Below are 23,127 nucleotides of genomic sequence, written 5' to 3' on the forward strand. Positions count from 1 at the left end.
TTAGGATTAGGGTACGTGTTAGGGTTAGGGTAGGGGTTAGGGTTAGGGTACGCGTTAGTGTTAGGGTAGTTATTAAACCTATCCCAATCTCTAGATACCCCTTAGCACGTAAAGGAATATTATTTGGAGGTCCAGCCATGGAGAAGAGTTTAGACACTAGGATAAGATAAGGAACACACCCATTATAAAGAAATCACATTAGGATTCTCTTTTTAAGCTGTTCCTTAAAACACTAGTGCTTAGGAAATCTATTGGAGGCAGAAGCAGTCAAGGGTAGCCTAGGGTTAGGGTTAGGCTTAGGGTTAGGCTTAGGGTACGGCTTAGGGTACGGGTTCGGGGAGGGCTTCTGGTACGGCGTAGGGTATGGGTTAGGGTTAGGGTTAGTGTTAGGGTTAGGGCTCGGTATAGGGTATTGCTTAGGATTAGGGTACGTGTTAGGGTTAGGGTAGGGTTTAGGGTTAGGGTACGCGTTAGTGTTAGGGTAGTTATTAAACCTAACCCACTCTCTAGATACCCCTTAGCACGTAAAGGAATATTATTTGGAGGTCCAGCCATGGAGAAGAGTTTAGACACTAGGATAAGATAAGGAACACACCCATTATAAATAAATCACATTAGGATTCTCTTTTTAAGCTGTTCCTTAAAACACTAGTGCTTAGAAAATCTATTGGAGGCAGAAGCAGTCAAGGGTAGCCTAGGGTTAGGGTTAGGCTTAGGGTACGGCTTAGGGTACGGATTAGGGTACCGGTTCGGGGAGGGCTTCGGGTACGGCGTAGGGTATGGGTTAGGGTTAGGGTTAGGGTTAGTGTTAGGGTTAGGGCTCGGTTTAGGGTATTGGTTAGGATTAGGGTACGTGTTAGGGTTAGGGTAGTGGTTAGGGTTAGGGTACGCGTTAGTGTTAGGGTAGTTATTAAACCTATCCCAGTCTCTAGATACCCCTTAGCACGTAAAGGAATATTATTTGGAGGTCCAGCCATGGAGAAGAGTTTAGACACTAGGATAAGATAAGGAACACACCCATTATAAAGAAATCACAATAGGATTCTCTTTTTAAGCTGTTCCTTAAAACACTAGTGCGTAGGAAATCTATTGGAGGTAGAAGCAGTCAAGGGTAGCCTAGGGTTAGGGTTAGGCTTAGGGTACAGCTTAGGGTACAGCTTAGGGTACGGGTTTGGGGAGGGCTTCGGGTACGGCTTAGGGTATGGGTTAGGGTTAGGGTTAGGGTTAGTGTTAGGGTTAGGGCTCGGCTTAGGGTATTGGTTAGGATTAGGGTACGTGTTAGGGTTAGGGTAGGGGTTAGGGTTAGGGTACGCGTTAGTGTTAGGGTAGTTATTAAACCTATCCCAATCTCTAGATACCCCTTAGCACGTAAAGGAATATTATTTGGAGGTCCAGCCATGGAGAAGAGTTTAGACACTAGGATAAGATAAGGAACACACCCATTATAAAGAAATCACATTAGGATTCTCTTTTTAAGCTGTTCCTTAAAACACTAGTGCTTAGGAAATCTATTGGAGGCAGAAGCAGTCAAGGGTAGCCTAGGGTTAGGGTTAGGCTTAGGGTACGGCTTAGGGTACGGGTTTGGGGAGGGCTTCGGGTACGGCTTAGGGTATGGGTTAGGGTTAGGGTTAGGGTTAGTGTTAGGGTTAGGGCTCGGCTTAGGGTATTGGTTAGGATTAGGGTACGTGTTAGGGTTAGGGTAGGGGTTAGGGTTAGGGTACGCGTTAGTGTTAGGGTAGTTATTAAACCTATCCCAATCTCTAGATACCCCTTAGCACGTAAAGGAATATTATTTGGAGGTCCAGCCATGGAGAAGAGTTTAGACACTAGGATAAGATAAGGAACACACCCATTATAAAGAAATCACATTAGGATTCTCTTTTTAAGCTGTTCCTTAAAACACTAGTGCTTAGGAAATCTATTGGAGGCAGAAGCAGTCCAGGGTAGCCTAGGGTTAGGGTTAGGCTTAGGGTACGGCTTAGGGTACGGGTTCGGTGATGGCTTCGGGTACGGCGTAGGGTATGGGTTAGGGTTAGGGTTAGGGTTAGTGTTAGGGTTAGGGCTCGGTTTAGGGTATTGGTTAGGATTAGGGTACGTGTTAGGGTTAGGGTAGGGGTTAGGGTTAGGGTACGCGTTAGTGTTAGGGTAGTTATTAAAGCTATCCCACTCTCTAGATACCCCTTAGCACGTAAAGGAATATTATTTGGAGGTCCAGCCATGGAGAAGAATTTAGACACTAGGATAAGATAAGGAACACACCCATCATAAACAAATCACATTAGGATTATCTTTTTAAGCTGTTCCTTAAAACACTAGTGCTTAGGAAATCTATTGGAGGCAGAAGCATTCAAGGGTAGCCTAGGTTTAGGGTTAGGCTTAGGGTTAGGCTTAGGGTACGGCTTAGGGTACGGGTTCGGGGAGGGCTTCTGGTACGGCGTAGGGTATGGGTTAGGGTTAGGGTTAGGATTAGTGTTAGGGTTAGGGCTCGGTTTACGGTATTGGTTAGGATTAGGGTACGTGTTAGCGATAGGGTAGGGGTTAGGGTTAGGGTACGCGTTAGTGATAGGGTAGTTATTAAACCTAACCCACTCTCTAGATACCCCTTAGCACGTAAAGGAATATTATTTGGAGGTCCAGCCATGGAGAAGAGTTTACACACTAGGATAAGATAAGGAACACACCCATTATAAAGAAATCACATTAGGATTCTCTTTTTAAGCTGTTCCTTAAAACACTAGTGCTTAGGAAATCTATTGGAGGCAGAAGAAGTCAAGGGTAGCCTAGGGTTAGGGTTAGGCTTAGGGTACGGCTTAGGGTAAGGCTTAGGGTACTGGTTCGGTGAGGGCTTCGGGTACGGCGTAGGGTATGGGTTAGGGTTAGGGTTAGGGTTAGTGTTAGGGTTAGGGCTCGGTTTAGTGTACGGGTTAGGATTAGGGTAGGGGATAGGGTTAGGGTACGCGTTAGGGTTAGGGTAGTTATTAAACCTATCCCACTCTCTAGATACCCCTTAGCACGTAAAGGAATATTATTTGGGTCTCCAGCCATGGAGAAGAGTTTAGACACTAGGATAAGATAAGGAACACACCCATTATAAAGAAATCACAATAAGATTCTCTTTTTAAGCTGTTCCTTAAAACACAATGCTTAGGAAATCTATTGGAGGCAGAAGCAGTCAAGGGTAGCCTAGGGTTAGGGTTAGGCTTAGGGTACGGCTTAGGGTACGGCTTAGGTTACCGGTTCGGGGAGGGCTTCGGGTACGGCGTAGGGTATGGGTTAGGGTTAGTGTTATGGTTAGGGCTCGGCTTAGGGTATTAGTTAGGATTAGGGTACGTGTTAGGGTTAGGGTAGGGGTTAGGGTTAGGGTACGCGTTAGTGTTAGGGTAGTTATTAAAGCTATCCCACTCTCTAGATACCCCTTAGCACGTAAAGGAATATTATTTGGAGGTCCAGCCATGGAGAAGAATTTAGACACTAGGATAAGATAAGGAACACACCCATCATAAACAAATCACATTAGGATTCTCTTTTTAAGCTGTTCCTTAAAACACTAGTGCTTAGGAAATCTATTGGAGGCAGAAGCATTCAAGGGTAGCCTAGGTTTAGGGTTAGGCTTAGGGTTAGGCTTAGGGTACGGCTTAGGGTACGGGTTCGGGGAGGGCTTCTGGTACGGCGTAGGGTATGGGTTAGGGATAGGGTTAGGGTTAGTGTTAGGGTTAGGGCTCGGTTTAGGGTATTGGTTAGGATTAGGGTACGTGTTAGCGATAGGGTAGGGGTTAGGGTTAGGGTACGCGTTAGTGTTAGGGTAGTTATTAAACCTAACCCACTCTCTAGATACCCCTTAGCACGTAAAGGAATATTATTTGGAGGTCCAGCCATGGAGAAGAGTTTAGACACTAGGATAAGATAAGGAACACACCCATTATAAAGAAATCACATTAGGATTCTCTTTTTAAGCTGTTCCTTAAAACACTAGTGCTTAGGAAATCTATTGGAGGCAGAAGCAGTCAAGGGTAGCCTAGGGTTAGGGTTAGGCTTAGGGTTAGGCTTAGGGTACGGCTTAGGGTACGGGTTCGGGGAGGGCTTCTGGTACGGCGTAGGGTATGGGTTAGGGTTAGGGTTAGTGTTAGGGTTAGGGCTCGGTATAGGGTATTGCTTAGGATTAGGGTACGTGTTAGGGTTAGGGTAGGGTTTAGGGTTAGGGTACGCGTTAGTGTTAGGGTAGTTATTAAACCTAACCCACTCTCTAGATACCCCTTAGCACGTAAAGGAATATTATTTGGAGGTCCAGCCATGGAGAAGAGTTTAGACACTAGGATAAGATAAGGAACACACCCATTATAAATAAATCACATTACGATTCTCTTTTTAAGCTGTTCCTTAAAACACTAGTGCTTAGAAAATCTATTGGAGGCAGAAGCAGTCAAGGGTAGCCTAGGGTTAGGGTTAGGCTTAGGGTACGGCTTAGGGTACGGCTTAGGGTACCGGTTCGGGGAGGGCTTCGGGTACGGCGTAGGGTATGGGTTAGGGTTAGGGTTAGGGTTAGTGTTAGGGTTAGGGCTCGGTTTAGGGTATTGGTTAGGATTAGGGTACGTGTTAGGGTTAGGGTAGTGGTTAGGGTTAGGGTACGCGTTAGTGTTAGGGTAGTTATTAAACCTATCCCAGTCTCTAGATACCCCTTAGCACGTAAAGGAATATTATTTGGAGGTCCAGCCATGGAGAAGAGTTTAGACACTAGGATAAGATAAGGAACACACCCATTATAAAGAAATCACAATAGGATTCTCTTTTTAAGCTGTTCCTTAAAACACTAGTGCGTAGGAAATCTATTGGAGGCAGAAGCAGTCAAGGGTAGCCTAGGGTTAGGGTTAGGCTTAGGGTACAGCTTAGGGTACAGCTTAGGGTACGGGTTTGGGGAGGGCTTCGGGTACGGCTTAGGGTATGGGTTAGGGTTAGGGTTAGGGTTAGTGTTAGGGTTAGGGCTCGGCTTAGGGTATTGGTTAGGATTAGGGTACGTGTTAGGGTTAGGGTAGGGGTTAGGGTTAGGGTACGCGTTAGTGTTAGGGTAGTTATTAAACCTATCCCAATCTCTAGATACCCCTTAGCACGTAAAGGAATATTATTTGGAGGTCCAGCCATGGAGAAGAGTTTAGACACTAGGATAAGATAAGGAACACACCCATTATAAAGAAATCACATTAGGATTCTCTTTTTAAGCTGTTCCTTAAAACACTAGTGCTTAGGAAATCTATTGGAGGCAGAAGCAGTCAAGGGTAGCCTAGGGTTAGGGTTAGGCTTAGGGTACGGCTTAGGGTACGGCTTAGGGTACGGGTTTGGGGAGGGCTTCGGGTACGGCTTAGGGTATGGGTTAGGGTTAGGGTTAGGGTTAGTGTTAGGGTTAGGGCTCGGCTTAGGGTATTGGTTAGGATTAGGGTACGTGTTAGGGTTAGGGTAGGGGTTAGGGTTAGGGTACGCATTAGTGTTAGGGTAGTTATTCAACCTATCCCAATCTCTAGATACCCCTTAGCACGTAAAGGAATATTATTTGGAGGTCCAGCCATGGAGAAGAGTTTAGACACTAGGATAAGATAAGGAACACACCCATTATAAAGAAATCACATTAGGATTCTCTTTTTAAGCTGTTCCTTAAAACACTAGTGCTTAGGAAATCTATTGGAGGCAGAAGCAGTCAAGGGTAGCCTAGGGTTAGGGTTAGGCTTAGGGTTAGGCTTAGGGTACGGCTTAGGGTACGGGTTCGGGGAGGGCTTCTGGTACGGCGTAGGGTATGGGTTAGGGTTAGGGTTAGTGTTAGGGTTAGGGCTCGGTATAGGGTATTGCTTAGGATTAGGGTACGTGTTAGGGTTAGGGTAGGGTTTAGGGTTAGGGTACGCGTTAGTGTTAGGGTAGTTATTAAACCTAACCCACTCTCTAGATACCCCTTAGCACGTAAAGGAATATTATTTGGAGGTCCAGCCATGGAGAAGAGTTTAGACACTAGGATAAGATAAGGAACACACCCATTATAAATAAATCACATTAGGATTCTCTTTTTAAGCTGTTCCTTAAAACACTAGTGCTTAGAAAATCTATTGGAGGCAGAAGCAGTCAAGGGTAACCTAGGGTTAGGGTTAGGCTTAGGGTACGGCTTAGGGTACGGCTTAGGGTACCGGTTCGGGGAGGGCTTCGGGTACGGCGTAGGGTATGGGTTAGGGTTAGGGTTAGGGTTAGTGTTAGGGTTAGGGCTCGGTTTAGGGTATTGGTTAGGATTAGGGTACATGTTAGGGTTAGGGTAGTGGTTAGGGTTAGGGTACGCGTTATTGTTAGGGTAGTTATTAAACCTATCCCAGTCTCTAGATACCCCTTAGCACGTAAAGGAATATTATTTGGAGGTCCAGCCATGGAGAAGAGTTTAGACACTAGGATAAGATAAGGAACACACCCATTATAAAGAAATCACAATAGGATTCTCTTTTTAAGCTGTTCCTTAAAACACTAGTGCGTAGGAAATCTATTGGAGGCAGAAGCAGTCAAGGGTAGCCTAGGGTTAGGGTTAGGCTTAGTGTACAGCTTAGGGTACAGCTTAGGGTACGGGTTTGGGGAGGGCTTCGGGTACGGCTTAGGGTATGGGTTAGGGTTAGGGTTAGGGTTAGTGTTAGGGTTAGGGCTCGGCTTAGGGTATTGGTTAGGATTAGGGTACGTGTTAGGGTTAGGGTACGCGTTAGTGTTAGGGTAGTTATTAAACCTATCCCAATCTCTAGATACCCCTTAGCACATAAAGGAATATTATTTGGAGGTCCAGCCATGGAGAAGAGTTTAGACACTAGGATAAGATAAGGAACACACCCATTATAAAGAAATCACATTAGGATTCTCTTTTTAAGCTGTTCCTTAAAACACTAGTGCTTAGGAAATCTATTGGAGGCAGAAGCAGTCAAGGGTAGCCTAGGGTTAGGGTTAGGCTTAGGGTACGGCTTAGGGTACGGGTTTGGGGAGGGCTTCGGGTACGGCTTAGGGTATGGGTTAGGGTTAGGGTTAGGGTTAGTGTTAGGGTTAGGGCTCGGCTTAGGGTATTGGTTAGGATTAGGGTACGTGTTAGGGTTAGGGTAGGGGTTAGGGTTAGGGTACGCATTAGTGTTAGGGTAGTTATTAAACCTATCCCAATCTCTAGATACCCCTTAGCACGTAAAGGAATATTATTTGGAGGTCCAGCCATGGAGAAGAGTTTAGACACTAGGATAAGATAAGGAACACACCCATTATAAAGAAATCACATTAGGATTCTCTTTTTAAGCTGTTCCTTAAAACACTAGTGCTTAGGAAATCTATTGGAGGCAGAAGCAGTCAAGGGTAGCCTAGGGTTAGGGTTAGGCTTAGGGTACGGCTTAGTGTACGGGTTCGGTGATGGCTTCGGGTACGGCGTAGGGTATGGGTTAGGGTTAGGGTTAGGGTTAGTGTTAGGGTTAGGGCTCGGTTTAGGGTATTGGTTAGGATTAGGGTACGTGTTAGGGTTAGGGTAGGGGTTAGGGTTAGGGTACGCGTTAGTGTTAGGGTAGTTATTAAAGCTATCCCACTCTCTAGATACCCCTTAGCACGTAAAGGAATATTATTTGGAGGTCCAGCCATGGAGAAGAATTTAGACACTAGGATAAGATAAGGAACACACCCATCATAAACAAATCACATTAGGATTCTCTTTTTAAGCTGTTCCTTAAAACACTAGTGCTTAGGAAATCTATTGGAGGCAGAAGCATTCAAGGGTAGCCTAGGTTTAGGGTTAGGCTTAGGGTTAGGCTTAGGGTACGGCTTAGGGTACGGGTTCGGGGAGGGCTTCTGGTACGGCGTAGGGTATGGGTTAGGGTTAGGGTTAGGATTAGTGTTAGGGTTAGGGCTCGGTTTACGGTATTGGTTAGGATTAGGGTACGTGTTAGCGATAGGGTAGGGGTTAGGGTTAGGGTACGCGTTAGTGATAGGGTAGTTATTAAACCTAACCCACTCTCTAGATACCCCTTAGCACGTAAAGGAATATTATTTGGAGGTCCAGCCATGGAGAAGAGTTTACACACTAGGATAAGATAAGGAACACACCCATTATAAAGAAATCACATTAGGATTCTCTTTTTAAGCTGTTCCTTAAAACACTAGTGCTTAGGAAATCTATTGGAGGCAGAAGAAGTCAAGGGTAGCCTAGGGTTAGGGTTAGGCTTAGGGTACGGCTTAGGGTAAGGCTTAGGGTACTGGTTCGGTGAGGGCTTCGGGTACGGCGTAGGGTATGGGTTAGGGTTAGGGTTAGGGTTAGTGTTAGGGTTAGGGCTCGGTTTAGTGTACGGGTTAGGATTAGGGTAGGGGATAGGGTTAGGGTACGCGTTAGGGTTAGGGTAGTTATTAAACCTATCCCACTCTCTAGATACCCCTTAGCACGTAAAGGAATATTATTTGGGTCTCCAGCCATGGAGAAGAGTTTAGACACTAGGATAAGATAAGGAACACACCCATTATAAAGAAATCACAATAAGATTCTCTTTTTAAGCTGTTCCTTAAAACACAATGCTTAGGAAATCTATTGGAGGCAGAAGCAGTCAAGGGTAGCCTAGGGTTAGGGTTAGGCTTAGGGTACGGCTTAGGGTACGGCTTAGGGTACCGGTTCGGGGAGGGCTTCGGGTACGGCATAGGGTATGGGATAGGGTTAGGGTTAGGGTTAGTGTTAGGGTTAGGGCTCGGCTTAGGGTATTGGTTAGGATTAGGGTACGTGTTAGGGTTAGGGTAGGGGTTAGGTTTAGGGTACGCGTTAGTGTTAGGGTAGTTATTAAACCTATCCCAGTCTCTAGATACCCCTTAGCACGTAAAGGATTATTATTTGGAGGTCCAGCCATGGAGAAGAGTTTAGACACTAGGATAAGATAAGGAACACACCCATTATAAAGAAATCACATTAGGATTCTCTTTTTAAGCTGTTCCTTAAAACACTAGTGCTTAGGAAATCTATTGGAGGCAGAAGCAGTCAAGGGTAGCCTAGGGTTAGGGTTAGGCTTAGGGTACGGCTTAGGGTACGGGTTCGGGGATGGCTTCGGGTACGGCGTAGGGTATGGGTTAGGGTTAGTGTTAGGGTTAGGGCTCGGTTTAGGGTATTGGTTAGGATTAGGGTACGTGTTAGGGTTAGGGTAGGGGTTAGGGTTAGGGTACGCGTTAGTGTTAGGGTAGTTATTAAAGCTATCCCACTCTCTAGATACCCCTTAGCACGTAAAGGAATATTATTTGGAGGTCCAGCCATGGAGAAGAATTTAGACACTAGGATAAGATAAGGAACACACCCATCATAAACAAATCACATTAGGATTCTCTTTTTAAGCTGTTCCTTAAAACACTAGTGCTTAGGAAATCTATTGGAGGCAGAAGCATTCAAGGGTAGCCTAGGTTTAGGGTTAGGCTTAGGGTTAGGCTTAGGGTACGGCTTAGGGTACGGGTTCGGGGAGGGCTTCTGGTACGGCGTAGGGTATGGGTTAGGGTTAGGGTTAGGGTTAGTGTTAGGGTTAGGGCTCGGTTTAGGGTATTGGTTAGGATTAGGGTACGTGTTAGCGATAGGGTAGGGGTTAGGGTTAGGGTACGCGTTAGTGTTAGGGTAGTTATTAAACCTAACCCACTCTCTAGATACCCCTTAGCACGTAAAGGAATATTATTTGGAGGTCCAGCCATGGAGAAGAGTTTAGACACTAGGATAAGATAAGGAACACACCCATTATAAAGAAATCACATTAGGATTCTCTTTTTAAGCTGTTCCTTAAAACACTAGTGCTTAGGAAATCTATTGGAGGCAGAAGCAGTCAAGGGTAGCCTAGGGTTAGGGTTAGGCTTAGGGTTAGGCTTAGGGTACGGCTTAGGGTACGGGTTCGGGGAGGGCTTCTGGTACGGCGTAGGGTATGGGTTAGGGTTAGGGTTAGTGTTAGGGTTAGGGCTCGGTATAGGGTATTGCTTAGGATTAGGGTACGTGTTAGGGTTAGGGTAGGGTTTAGGGTTAGGGTACGCGTTAGTGTTAGGGTAGTTATTAAACCTAACCCACTCTCTAGATACCCCTTAGCACGTAAAGGAATATTATTTGGAGGTCCAGCCATGGAGAAGAGTTTAGACACTAGGATAAGATAAGGAACACACCCATTATAAATAAATCACATTAGGATTCTCTTTTTAAGCTGTTCCTTAAAACACTAGTGCTTAGAAAATCTATTGGAGGCAGAAGCAGTCAAGGGTAGCCTAGGGTTAGGGTTAGGCTTAGGGTACGGCTTAGGGTACGGCTTAGGGTACCGGTTCGGGGAGGGCTTCGGGTACGGCGTAGGGTATGGGTTAGGGTTAGGGTTAGGGTTAGTGTTAGGGTTAGGGCTCGGTTTAGGGTATTGGTTAGGATTAGGGTACGTGTTAGGGTTAGGGTAGTGGTTAGGGTTAGGGTACGCGTTAGTGTTAGGGTAGTTATTAAACCTATCCCAGTCTCTAGATACCCCTTAGCACGTAAAGGTATATTATTTGGAGGTCCAGCCATGGAGAAGAGTTTAGACACTAGGATAAGATAAGGAACACACCCATTATAAAGAAATCACATTAGGATTCTCTTTTTAAGCTGTTCCTTAAAACACTAGTGCGTAGGAAATCTATTGGAGGCAGAAGCAGTCAAGGGTAGCCTAGGGTTAGGGTTAGGCTTAGGGTACAGCTTAGGGTACAGCTTAGGGTACGGGTTTGGGGAGGGCTTCGGGTACGGCTTATGTTATGGGTTAGGGTTAGGGTTAGGGTTAGTGTTAGGGTTAGGGCTCGGCTTAGGGTATTGGTTAGGATTAGGGTACGTGTTAGGGTTAGGGTAGGGGTTAGGGTTAGGGTACGCGTTAGTGTTAGGGTAGTTATTAAACCTATCCCAATCTCTAGATACCCCTTAGCACGTAAAGGAATATTATTTGGAGGTCCAGCCATGGAGAAGAGTTTAGACACTAGGATAAGATAAGGAACACACCCATTATAAAGAAATCACATTAGGATTCTCTTTTTAAGGTGTTCCTTAAAACACTAGTGCTTAGGAAATCTATTGGAGGCAGAAGCAGTCAAGGGTAGCCTAGGGTTAGGGTTAGGCTTAGGGTACGGCTTAGGGTACGGCTTAGGGTACGGGTTTGGGGAGGGCTTCGGGTACGGCTTAGGGTATGGGTTAGGGTTAGGGTTAGGGTTATTGTTAGGGTTAGGGCTCGGCTTAGGGTATTGTTTAGGATTAGGGTACGTGTTAGGGTTAGGGTAGGGGTTAGGGTTAGGGTACGCGTTAGTGTTAGGGTAGTTATTAAACCTATCCCAATCTCTAGATACCCCTTAGCACGTAAAGGAATATTATTTGGAGGTCCAGCCATGGAGAAGAGTTTAGACACTAGGATAAGATAAGGAACACACCCATTATAAAGAAATCACATTAGGATTCTCTTTTTAAGCTGTTCCTTAAAACACTAGTGCTTAGGAAATCTATTGGAGGCAGAAGCAGTCAAGGGTAGCCTAGGGTTAGGGTTAGGCTTAGGGTTAGGCTTAGGGTACGGGTTCGGGGATGGCTTCGGGTACGGCGTAGGGTATGGGTTAGGGTTAGGGTTAGGGATAGTGTTAGGGTTAGGGCTCGGTTTAGGGTATTGGTTAGGATTAGGGTACGTGTTAGGGTTAGGGTAGGGGTTAGGGTTAGGGTACGCGTTAGTGTTAGGGTAGTTATTAAAGCTATCCCACTCTCTAGATACCCCTTAGCACGTAAAGGAATATTATTTGGAGGTCCAGCCATGGAGAAGAATTTAGACACTAGGATAAGATAAGGAACACACCCATCATAAACAAATCACATTAGGATTCTCTTTTTAAGCTCTTCCTTAAAACACTAGTGCTTAGGAAATCTATTGGAGGCAGAAGCATTCAAGGGTAGCCTAGGTTTAGGGTTAGGCTTAGGGTTAGGCTTAGGGTACGGCTTAGGGTACGGGTTCGGGGAGGGCTTCTGGTACGGCGTAGGGTATGGGTTAGGGTTAGGGTTAGGGTTAGTGTTAGGGTTAGGGCTCGGTTTACGGTATTGGTTAGGATTAGGGTACGTGTTAGCGATAGGGTAGGGGTTAGGGTTAGGGTACGCGTTAGTGATAGGGTAGTTATTAAACCTAACCCACTCTCTAGATACCCCTTAGCACGTAAAGGAATATTATTTGGAGGTCCAGCCATGGAGAAGAGTTTACACACTAGGATAAGATAAGGAACACACCCATTATAAAGAAATCACATTAGGATTCTCTTTTTAAGCTGTTCCTTAAAACACTAGTGCTTAGGAAATCTATTGGAGGCAGAAGCAGTCAAGGGTAGCCTAGGGTTAGGGTTAGGCTTAGGGTTAGGCTTAGGGTACGGCTTAGGGTACGGGTTCGGGGATGGCTTCGGGTACGGCGTAGGGTATGGGTTAGGGTTAGTGTTAGGGTTAGGGCTCGGTTTAGGGTATTGGTTAGGATTAGGGTACGTGTTAGGGTTAGGGTAGTGGTTAGGGTTAGGGTACGCGTTAGTGTTAGGGTAGTTATTAAAGCTATCCCACTCTCTAGATACCCCTTAGCACGTAAAGGAATATTATTTGGAGGTCCAGCCATGGAGAAGAATTTAGACACTAGGATAAGATAAGGAATACACCCATCATAAACAAATCACATTAGGATTCTCTTTTTAAGCTGTTCCTTAAAACACTAGTGCTTAGGAAATCTATTGGAGGCAGAAGCATTCAAGGGTAGCCTAGGTTTAGGGTTAGGCTTAGGGTTAGGCTTAGGGTACGGCTTAGGGTACGGGTTCGGGGAGGGCTTCTGGTACGGCGTAGGGTATGGGTTAGGGTTAGGGTTAGGGTTAGTGTTAGGGTTAGGGCTCGGTTTAGGGTATTGGTTAGGATTAGGGTACGTGTTAGCGATAGGGTAGGGGTTAGGGTTAGGGTACGCGTTAGTGTTAGGGTAGTTATTAAACCTAACCCACTCTCTAGATACCCCTTAGCACGTAAAGGAATATTATTTGGAGGTCCAGCCATGGAGAAGAGTTTAGACACTAGGATAAGATAAGGAACACACCCATTATAAAGAAATCACATTAGGATTCTCTTTTTAAGCTGTTCCTTAAAACACTAGTGCTTAGGAAATCTATTGGAGGCAGAAGCAGTCAAGGGTAGCCTAGGGTTAGGGTTAGGCTTAGGGTTAGGCTTAGGGTACGGCTTAGGGTACGGGTTCGGGGAGGGCTTCTGGTACGGCGTAGGGTATGGGTTAGGGTTAGGGTTAGTGTTAGGGTTAGGGCTCGGTATAGGGTATTGCTTAGGATTAGGGTACGTGTTAGGGTTAGGGTAGGGTTTAGGGTTAGGGTACGCGTTAGTGTTAGGGTAGTTATTAAACCTAACCCACTCTCTAGATACCCCTTAGCACGTAAAGGAATATTATTTGGAGGTCCAGCCATGGAGAAGAGTTTAGACACTAGGATAAGATAAGGAACACACCCATTATAAATAAATCACATTAGGATTCTCTTTTTAAGCTGTTCCTTAAAACACTAGTGCTTAGAAAATCTTTTGGAGGCAGAAGCAGTCAAGGGTAGCCTAGGGTTAGGGTTAGGCTTAGGGTACGGCTTAGGGTACGGCTTATGGTACCGGTTCGGGGAGGGCTTCGGGTACGGCGTAGGGTATGGGTTAGGGTTAGGGTTAGGGTTAGTGTTAGGGTTAGGGCTCGGTTTAGGGTATTGGTTAGGATTAGGGTACGTGTTAGGGTTAGGGTAGTGGTTAGGGTTAGGGTACGCGTTAGTGTTAGGGTAGTTATTAAACCTATCCCAGTCTCTAGATACCCCTTAGCACGTAAAGGAATATTATTTGGAGGTCCAGCCATGGAGAAGAGTTTAGACACTAGGATAAGATAAGGAACACACCCATTATAAAGAAATCACATTAGGATTCTCTTTTTAAGCTGTTCCTTAAAACACTAGTGCGTAGGAAATCTATTGGAGGCAGAAGCAGTCAAGGGTAGCCTAGGGTTAGGGTTAGGCTTAGGGTACAGCTTAGGGTACAGCTTAGGGTACGGGTTTGGGGAGGGCTTCGGGTACGGCTTAGGGTATGGGTTAGGGTTAGGGTTAGGGTTAGTGTTAGGGTTAGGGCTCGGCTTAGGGTATTGGTTAGGATTAGGGTACGTGTTAGGGTTAGGGTAGGGGTTAGGGTTAGGGTACGCGTTAGTGTTAGGGTAGTTATTAAACCTATCCCAATCTCTAGATACCCCTTAGCACGTAAAGGAATATTATTTGGAGGTCCAGCCATGGAGAAGAGTTTAGACACTAGGATAAGATAAGGAACACACCCATTATAAATAAATCACATTAGGATTCTCTTTTTAAGCTGTTCCTTAAAACACTAGTGCTTAGAAAATCTATTGGAGGCAGAAGCAGTCAAGGGTAGCCTAGGGTTAGGGTTAGGCTTAGGGTACGGCTTAGGGTACGGATTAGGGTACCGGTTCGGGGAGGGCTTCGGGTACGGCGTAGGGTATGGGTTAGGGTTAGGGTTAGGGTTAGTGTTAGGGTTAGGGCTCGGTTTAGGGTATTGGTTAGGATTAGGGTACGTGTTAGGGTTAGGGTAGTGGTTAGGGTTAGGGTACGCGTTAGTGTTAGGGTAGTTATTAAACCTATCCCAGTCTCTAGATACCCCTTAGCACGTAAAGGAATATTATTTGGAGGTCCAGCCATGGAGAAGAGTTTAGACACTAGGATAAGATAAGGAACACACCCATTATAAAGAAATCACAATAGGATTCTCTTTTTAAGCTGTTCCTTAAAACACTAGTGCGTAGGAAATCTATTGGAGGTAGAAGCAGTCAAGGGTAGCCTAGGGTTAGGGTTAGGCTTAGGGTACAGCTTAGGGTACAGCTTAGGGTACGGGTTTGGGGAGGGCTTCGGGTACGGCTTAGGGTATGGGTTAGGGTTAGGGTTAGTGTTAGTGTTAGGGTTAGGGCTCGGCTTAGGGTATTGGTTAGGATTAGGGTACGTGTTAGGGTTAGGGTAGGGGTTAGGGTTAGGGTACGCGTTAGTGTTAGGGTAGTTATTAAACCTATCCCAATCTCTAGATACCCCTTAGCACGTAAAGGAATATTATTTGGAGGTCCAGCCATGGAGAAGAGTTTAGACACTAGGATAAGATAAGGAACACACCCATTATAAAGAAATCACATTAGGATTCTCTTTTTAAGCTGTTCCTTAAAACACTAGTGCTTAGGAAATCAATTGGAGGCAGAAGCAGTCAAGGGTAGCCTAGGGTTAGGGTTAGGCTTAGGGTACGGCTTAGGGTACGGGTTTGGGGAGGGCTTCGGGTACGGCTTAGGGTATGGGTTAGGGTTAGGGTTAGGGTTAGTGTTAGGGTTAGGGCTCGGCTTAGGGTATTGGTTAGGATTAGGGTACGTGTTAGGGTTAGGGTAGGGGTTAGGGTTAGGGTACGCGTTAGTGTTAGGGTAGTTATTAAACCTATCCCAATCTCTAGATACCCCTTAGCACGTAAAGGAATATTATTTGGAGGTCCAGCCATGGAGAAGAGTTTAGACACTAGGATAAGATAAGGAACACACCCATTATAAAGAAATCACATTAGGATTCTCTTTTTAAGCTGTTCCTTAAAACACTAGTGCTTAGGAAATCTATTGGAGGCAGAAGCAGTCAAGGGTAGCCTAGGGTTAGGGTTAGGCTTAGGGTACGGCTTAGGGTACGGGTTCGGTGATGGCTTCGGGTACGGCGTAGGGTATGGGTTAGGGTTAGGGTTAGGGTTAGTGTTAGGGTTAGGGCTCGGTTTAGGGTATTGGTTAGGATTAGGGTACGTGTTAGGGTTAGGGTAGGGTTTAGGGTTAGGGTACGCGTTAGTGTTAGGGTAGTTATTAAAGCTATCCCACTCTCTAGATACCCCTTAGCACGTAAAGGAATATTATTTGGAGGTCCAGCCATGGAGAAGAATTTAGACACTAGGATAAGATAAGGAACACACCCATCATAAACAAATCACATTAGGATTCTCTTTTTAAGCTGTTCCTTAAAACACTAGTGCTTAGGAAATCTATTGGAGGCAGAAGCATTCAAGGGTAGCCTAGGTTTAGGGTTAGGCTTAGGGTTAGGCTTAGGGTACGGCTTAGGGTACGGGTTCGGGGAGGGCTTCTGGTACGGCGTAGGGTATGGGTTAGGGTTAGGGTTAGGATTAGTGTTAGGGTTAGGGCTCGGTTTACGGTATTGGTTAGGATTAGGGTACGTGTTAGCGATAGGGTAGGGGTTAGGGTTAGGGTACGCGTTAGTGATAGGGTAGTTATTAAACCTAACCCACTCTCTAGATACCCCTTAGAACGTAAAGGAATATTATTTGGAGGTCCAGCCATGGAGAAGAGTTTACACACTAGGATAAGATAAGGAACACACCCATTATAAAGAAATCACATTAGGATTCTCTTTTTAAGCTGTTCCTTAAAACACTAGTGCTTAGGAAATCTATTGGAGGCAGAAGAAGTCAAGGGTAGCCTAGGGTTAGGGTTAGGCTTAGGGTACGGCTTAGGGTAAGGCTTAGGGTACTGGTTCGGTGAGGGCTTCGGGTACGGCGTAGGGTATGGGTTAGGGTTAGGGTTAGGGTTAGTGTTAGGGTTAGGGCTCGGTTTAGTGTACGGGTTAGGATTAGGGTAGGGGATAGGGTTAGGGTACGCGTTAGGGTTAGGGTAGTTATTAAACCTATCCCACTCTCTAGATACCCCTTAGCACGTAAAGGAATATTATTTGGGTCTCCAGCCATGGAGAAGAGTTTAGACACTAGGATAAGATAAGGAACACACCCATTATAAAGAAATCACAATAAGATTCTCTTTTTAAGCTGTTCCTTAAAACACAATGCTTAGGAAATCTATTGGAGGCAGAAGCAGTCAAGGGTAGCCTAGGGTTAGGGTTAGGCTTAGGGTACGGCTTAGGGTACGGCTTAGGTTACCGGTTCGGGGAGGGCTTCGGGTACGGCGTAGGGTATGGGATAGGGTTAGGGTTAGGGTTAGTGTTATGGTTAGGGCTCGGCTTAGGGTATTAGTTAGGATTAGGGTACGTGTTAGGGTTAGGGTAGGGGTTAGGTTTAGGGTACGCGTTAGTGTTAGGGTAGTTATTAAACCTATCCCAGTCTCTAGATACCCCTTAGCACGTAAAGGATTATTATTTGGAGGTCCAGCCATGGAGAAGAGTTTAGACACTAGGATAAGATAAGGAACACACCCATTATAAAGAAATCACATTAGGATTCTCTTTTTAAGCTGTTCCTTAAAACACTAGTGCTTAGGAAATCTATTGGAGGCAGAAGCAGTCAAGGGTAGCCTAGGGTTAGGGTTAGGCTTAGGATACGGCTTAGGGTACGGGTTCGGGGATGGCTTCGGGTACGGCGTAGGGTATGGGTTAGGGTTAGTGTTAGGGTTAGGGCTCGGTTTAGGGTATTGGTTAGGATTAGGGTACGTGTTAGGGTTAGGGTAGGGGTTAGGGTTAGGGTACGCGTTAGTGTTAGGGTAGTTATTAAAGCTATCCCACTCTCTAGATACCCCTTAGCACGTAAAGGAATATTATTTGGAGGTCCAGCCATGGAGAAGAATTTAGACACTAGGATAAGATAAGGAACACACCCATCATAAACAAATCACATTAGGATTCTCTTTTTAAGCTGTTCCTTAAAACACTAGTGCTTAGGAAATCTATTGGAGGCAGAAGCATTCAAGGGTAGCCTAGGTTTAGGGTTAGGCTTAGGGTTAGGCTTAGGGTACGGCTTAGGGTACGGGTTCGGGGAGGGCTTCTGGTACGGCGTAGGGTATGGGTTAGGGATAGGGTTAGGGTTAGTGTTAGGGTTAGGGCTCGGTTTAGGGTATTGGTTAGGATTAGGGTACGTGTTAGCGATAGGGTAGGGGTTAGGGTTAGGGTACGCGTTAGTGTTAGGGTAGTTATTAAACCTAACCCACTCTCTAGATACCCCTTAGCACGTAAAGGAATATTATTTGGAGGTCCAGCCATGGAGAAGAGTTTAGACACTAGGATAAGATAAGGAACACACCCATTATAAAGAAATCACATTAGGATTCTCTTTTTAAGCTGTTCCTTAAAACACTAGTGCTTAGGAAATCTATTGGAGGCAGAAGCAGTCAAGGGTAGCCTAGGGTTAGGGTTAGGCTTAGGGTTAGGCTTAGGGTACGGCTTAGGGTACGGGTTCGGGGAGGGCTTCTGGTACGGCGTAGGGTATGGGTTAGGGTTAGGGTTAGTGTTAGGGTTAGGGCTCGGTATAGGGTATTGCTTAGGATTAGGGTACGTGTTAGGGTTAGGGTAGGGTTTAGGGTTAGGGTACGCGTTAGTGTTAGGGTAGTTATTAAACCTAACCCACTCTCTAGATACCCCTTAGCACGTAAAGGAATATTATTTGGAGGTCCAGCCATGGAGAAGAGTTTAGACACTAGGATAAGATAAGGAACACACCCATTATAAATAAATCACATTAGGATTCTCTTTTTAAGCTGTTCCTTAAAACACTAGTGCTTAGAAAATCTATTGGAGGCAGAAGCAGTCAAGGGTAGCCTAGGGTTAGGGTTAGGCTTAGGGTACGGCTTAGGGTACGGCTTAGGGTACCGGTTCGGGGAGGGCTTCGGGTACGGCGTAGGGTATGGGTTAGGGTTAGGGTTAGGGTTAGTGTTAGGGTTAGGGCTCGGTTTAGGGTATTGGTTAGGATTAGGGTACGTGTTAGGGTTAGGGTAGTGGTTAGGGTTAGGGTACGCGTTAGTGTTAGGGTAGTTATTAAACCTATCCCAGTCTCTAGATACCCCTTAGCACGTAAAGGAATATTATTTGGAGGTCCAGCCATGGAGAAGAGTTTAGACACTAGGATAAGATAAGGAACACACCCATTATAAAGAAATCACAATAGGATTCTCTTTTTAAGCTGTTCCTTAAAACACTAGTGCGTAGGAAATCTATTGGAGGCAGAAGCAGTCAAGGGTAGCCTAGGGTTAGGGTTAGGCTTAGGGTACAGCTTAGGGTACAGCTTAGGGTACGAGTTTGGGGAGGGCTTCGGGTACGGCTTAGGGTATGGGTTAGGGTTAGGGTTAGGGTTAGTGTTAGGGTTAGGGCTCGGCTTAGGGTATTGGTTAGGATTAGGGTACGTGTTAGGGTTAGGGTAGGGGTTAGGGTTAGGGTACGCGTTAGTGTTAGGGTAGTTATTAAACCTATCCCAATCTCTAGATACCCCTTAGCACGTAAAGGAATATTATTTGGAGGTCCAGCCATGGAGAAGAGTTTAGACACTAGGATAAGATAAGGAACACACCCATTATAAAGAAATCACATTAGGATTCTCTTTTTAAGCTGTTCCTTAAAACACTAGTGCTTAGGAAATCTATTGGAGGCAGAAGCAGTCAAGGGTAGCCTAGGGTTAGGGTTAGGCTTAGGGTACGGCTTAGGGTACGGCTTAGGGTACGGGTTTGGGGAGGGCTTCGGGTACGGCTTAGGGTATGGGTTAGGGTTAGGGTTAGGGTTAGTGTTAGGGTTAGGGCTCGGCTTAGGGTATTGGTTAGGATTAGGGTACGTGTTAGGGTTAGGGTAGGGGTTAGGGTTAGGGTACGCGTTAGTGTTAGGGTAGTTATTCAACCTATCCCAATCTCTAGATACCCCTTAGCACGTAAAGGAATATTATTTGGAGGTCCAGCCATGGAGAAGAGTTTAGACACTAGGATAAGATAAGGAACACACCCATTATAAAGAAATCACATTAGGATTCTCTTTTTAAGCTGTTCCTTAAAACACTAGTGCTTAGGAAATCTATTGGAGGCAGAAGCAGTCAAGGGTAGCCTAGGGTTAGGGTTAGGCTTAGGGTTAGGCTTAGGGTACGGCTTAGGGTACGGGTTCGGGGAGGGCTTCTGGTACGGCGTAGGGTATGGGTTAGGGTTAGGGTTAGTGTTAGGGTTAGGGCTCGGTATAGGGTATTGCTTAGGATTAGGGTACGTGTTAGGGTTAGGGTAGGGTTTAGGGTTAGGGTACGCGTTAGTGTTAGGGTAGTTATTAAACCTAACCCACTCTCTAGATACCCCTTAGCACGTAAAGGAATATTATTTGGAGGTCCAGCCATGGAGAAGAGTTTAGACACTAGGATAAGATAAGGAACACACCCATTATAAATAAATCACATTAGGATTCTCTTTTTAAGCTGTTCCTTAAAACACTAGTGCTTAGAAAATCTATTGGAGGCAGAAGCAGTCAAGGGTAGCCTAGGGTTAGGGTTAGGCTTAGGGTACGGCTTAGGGTACGGCTTAGGGTACCGGTTCGGGGAGGGCTTCGGGTACGGCGTAGGGTATGGGTTAGGGTTAGGGTTAGGGTTAGTGTTAGGGTTAGGGCTCGGTTTAGGGTATTGGTTAGGATTAGGGTACATGTTAGGGTTAGGGTAGTGGTTAGGGTTAGGGTACGCGTTATTGTTAGGGTAGTTATTAAACCTATCCCAGTCTCTAGATACCCCTTAGCACGTAAAGGAATATTATTTGGAGGTCCAGCCATGGAGAAGAGTTTAGACACTAGGATAAGATAAGGAACACACCCATTATAAAGAAATCACAATAGGATTCTCTTTTTAAGCTGTTCCTTAAAACACTAGTGCGTAGGAAATCTATTGGAGGCAGAAGCAGTCAAGGGTAGCCTAGGGTTAGGGTTAGGCTTAGGGTACAGCTTAGGGTACAGCTTAGGGTACGGGTTTGGGGAGGGCTTCGGGTACGGCTTAGGGTATGGGTTAGGGTTAGGGTTAGGGTTAGTGTTAGGGTTAGGGCTCGGCTTAGGGTATTGGTTAGGATTAGGGTACGTGTTAGGGTTAGGGTACGCGTTAGTGTTAGGGTAGTTATTAAACCTATCCCAATCTCTAGATACCCCTTAGCACGTAAAGGAATATTATTTGGAGGTCCAGCCATGGAGAAGAGTTTAGACACTAGGATAAGATAAGGAACACACCCATTATAAAGAAATCACATTAGGATTCTCTTTTTAAGCTGTTCCTTAAAACACTAGTGCTTAGGAAATCTATTGGAGGCAGAAGCAGTCAAGGGTAGCCTAGGGTTAGGGTTAGGCTTAGGGTACGGCTTAGGGTACGGCTTAGGGTACGGGTTTGGGGAGGGCTTCGGGTACGGCTTAGGGTATGGGTTAGGGTTAGGGTTAGGGTTAGTGTTAGGGTTAGGGCTCGGCTTAGGGTATTGGTTAGGATTAGGGTACGTGTTAGGGTTAGGGTAGGGGTTAGGGTTAGGGTACGCATTAGTGTTAGGGTAGTTATTAAACCTATCCCAATCTCTAGATACCCCTTAGCACGTAAAGGAATATTATTTGGAGGTCCAGCCATGGAGAAGAGTTTAGACACTAGGATAAGATAAGGAACACACCCATTATAAAGAAATCACATTAGGATTCTCTTTTTAAGCTGTTCCTTAAAACACTAGTGCTTAGGAAATCTATTGGAGGCAGAAGCATTCAAGGGTAGCCTAGGTTTAGGGTTAGGCTTAGGGTTAGGCTTAGGGTACGGCTTAGGGTACAGGTTCGGGGAGGGCTTCTGGTACGGCGTAGGGTATGGGTTAGGGTTAGGGTTAGGATTAGTGTTAGGGTTAGGGCTCGGTTTACGGTATTGGTTAGGATTAGGGTACGTGTTAGCGATAGGGTAGGGGTTAGGGTTAGGGTACGCGTTAGTGATAGGGTAGTTATTAAACCTAACCCACTCTCTAGATACCCCTTAGCACGTAAAGGAATATTATTTGGAGGTCCAGCCATGGAGAAGAGTTTACACACTAGGATAAGATAAGGAACACACCCATTATAAAGAAATCACATTAGGATTCTCTTTTTAAGCTGTTCCTTAAAACACTAGTGCTTAGGAAATCTATTGGAGGCAGAAGAAGTCAAGGGTAGCCTAGGGTTAGGGTTAGGCTTAGGGTACGGCTTAGGGTAAGGCTTAGGGTACTGGTTCGGTGAGGGCTTCGGGTACGGCGTAAGGTATGGGTTAGGGTTAGGGTTAGGGTTAGTGTTAGGGTTAGGGCTCGGTTTAGTGTACGGGTTAGGATTAGGGTAGGGGATAGGGTTAGGGTACGCGTTAGGGTTAGGGTAGTTATTAAACCTATCCCACTCTCTAGATACCCCTTAGCACGTAAAGGAATATTATTTGGGTCTCCAGCCATGGAGAAGAGTTTAGACACTAGGATAAGATAAGGAACACACCCATTATAAAGAAATCACAATAAGATTCTCTTTTTAAGCTGTTCCTTAAAACACAATGCTTAGGAAATCTATTGGAGGCAGAAGCAGTCAAGGGTAGCCTAGGGTTAGGGTTAGGCTTAGGGTACGGCTTAGGGTACGGCTTAGGGTACCGGTTCGGGGAGGGCTTCGTGTACGGCATAGGGTATGGGATAGGGTTAGGGTTAGGGTTAGTGTTAGGGTTAGGGCTCGGCTTAGGGTATTGGTTAGGATTAGGGTACGTGTTAGGGTTAGGGTAGGGGTTAGGTTTAGGGTACGCGTTAGTGTTAGGGTAGTTATTAAACCTATCCCAGTCTCTAGATACCCCTTAGCACGTAAAGGATTATTATTTGGAGGTCCAGCCATGGAGAAGAGTTTAGACACTAGGATAAGATAAGGAACACACCCATTATAAAGAAATCACATTAGGATTCTCTTTTTAAGCTGTTCCTTAAAACACTAGTGCTTAGGAAATCTATTGGAGGCAGAAGCAGTCAAGGGTAGCCTAGGGTTAGGGTTAGGCTTAGGGTACGGCTTAGGGTACGGGTTCGGGGATGGCTTCGGGTACGGCGTAGGGTATGGGTTAGGGTTAGTGTTAGGGTTAGGGCTCGGTTTAGGGTATTGGTTAGGATTAGGGTACGTGTTAGGGTTAGGGTAGGGGTTAGGGTTAGGGTACGCGTTAGTGTTAGGGTAGTTATTAAAGCTATCCCACTCTCTAGATACCCCTTAGCACGTAAAGGAATATTATTTGGAGGTCCAGCCATGGAGAAGAATTTAGACACTAGGATAAGATAAGGAACACACCCATCATAAACAAATCACATTAGGATTCTCTTTTTAAGCTGTTCCTTAAAACACTAGTGCTTAGGAAATCTA

The sequence above is a fragment of the Balaenoptera physalus genome (assembly GCF_965194825.1).
Source record: "Balaenoptera physalus genome assembly, chromosome: X".
In the NCBI taxonomy this organism is placed as follows: Eukaryota; Metazoa; Chordata; class Mammalia; order Artiodactyla; family Balaenopteridae; genus Balaenoptera; species Balaenoptera physalus.